This window comes from Acomys minous, assembly GCF_964271855.1.
Source record: "Acomys minous genome assembly, chromosome: 8".
NCBI lineage: Eukaryota > Metazoa > Chordata > Mammalia > Rodentia > Muridae > Acomys > Acomys minous.
The window spans coordinates 45,712,107-45,713,363 of record NC_140489.1 but is presented as its reverse complement, the minus strand read 5'-3'; positions in this window follow the sequence as shown (position 1 = coordinate 45,713,363).

Sequence of the window (1,257 nt, the reverse complement as noted above, 5' to 3'; positions counted from 1 at the left end):
ATTTGATTTTTTTTTTTTTTGGTTCGTTATTTTAATGTGAGCATGCGACAGTGTTTTTTAGACTGTGACTTGCCATTTCTCTCTGCTCACTTCTCCGCTCCGCATTTCATCAGTGTTCCTGGGCTCTGCTTTTACTCTCTGCATATTGACAGCTGTTCCCTCACTGATTGCCAGCCGTAATTTGGCTTCTTTCCTGGGCGAGGCGGGTGCCACTCTGACAAGCTTCCTGAAGCAATTTTTGTATTTTCAGCTGATTTCTGTGGGGGGTATTTATATTCCTCCCTGTGGGTGTGCTGCTAACCCCGGCTCTCTAAAGGCTGAGCCTTTTGATTTTTAATAGCAACAGAACTGATTCTTTAACATTGGCTTTACCTGTGTGAGCAAATCCCCAAAGGTAGAGTTTTGCAACTATTGACCTCTCTCTGAGAGAAGGAGAGGGAAAGCCAGTGTGTGTGTTTGGGGAGGGGGGCACATGGGGATGGAAGGAAAGCAGGCTGTTCTTTGAGGTTTCTCAGGTAGTCTAGTCTGATGGTAGGAGAGTCTATAGCTGTCCAAAGGCCTGTTTTTCTGTGTATGTGAGATGGCCCCTTGCATGAGATTCCCAGGCCGGCTTCAGGTGACAGGCATTTCTGCTGCATCACATGGTTAACTGAGGTTCTTCAAATTATGACCTCTTCAGGACATTGAAACTGCTAGCTTTTCCTAGGGCAATCACTCCAAGAAGATCAAGGTGGAAGCTGCTACACCGTGATGATGGCATCACTTCAGCCACATTCTGCTGTTCAAAAGAGAGCCACCTGCTGTCAAAAGTGACAGCTCAGATTAAAGAGGAGGGGATGACACTGGATGGGTCTTTGCTCTATAACTTGTCACTGCAACAAAATATCTGAAGGCTTCAATTTAGTTCACAGTTCAAGGCTACAGTGTCCCATGGTGGGGAAGGTGTGGTGGTGGTAGTTTGACACACCTGGTCACATTGTATCACATTCACAGTCATGAATGGAGAATGACAATGCTTGTGAGCAGCTGGCTTTCTCCTCTCTCTCCCTTTCCCCTTTCTCTTCTCCCCCCCCCCCCCCCCCCCGCCCCATACCTGCCTGTGAAATAGTAGTACCCACATTTAGGGTGAGATTTTTCCCACCTCACTTAACGTAATACACCGACTCCCTCACAGACAAGCCCAAAGCATTGTTTCCATGGTGATTCTAAATCCTGTCAAGTTGACAATTGATTCACCATCACAGAGTATAAACCTCA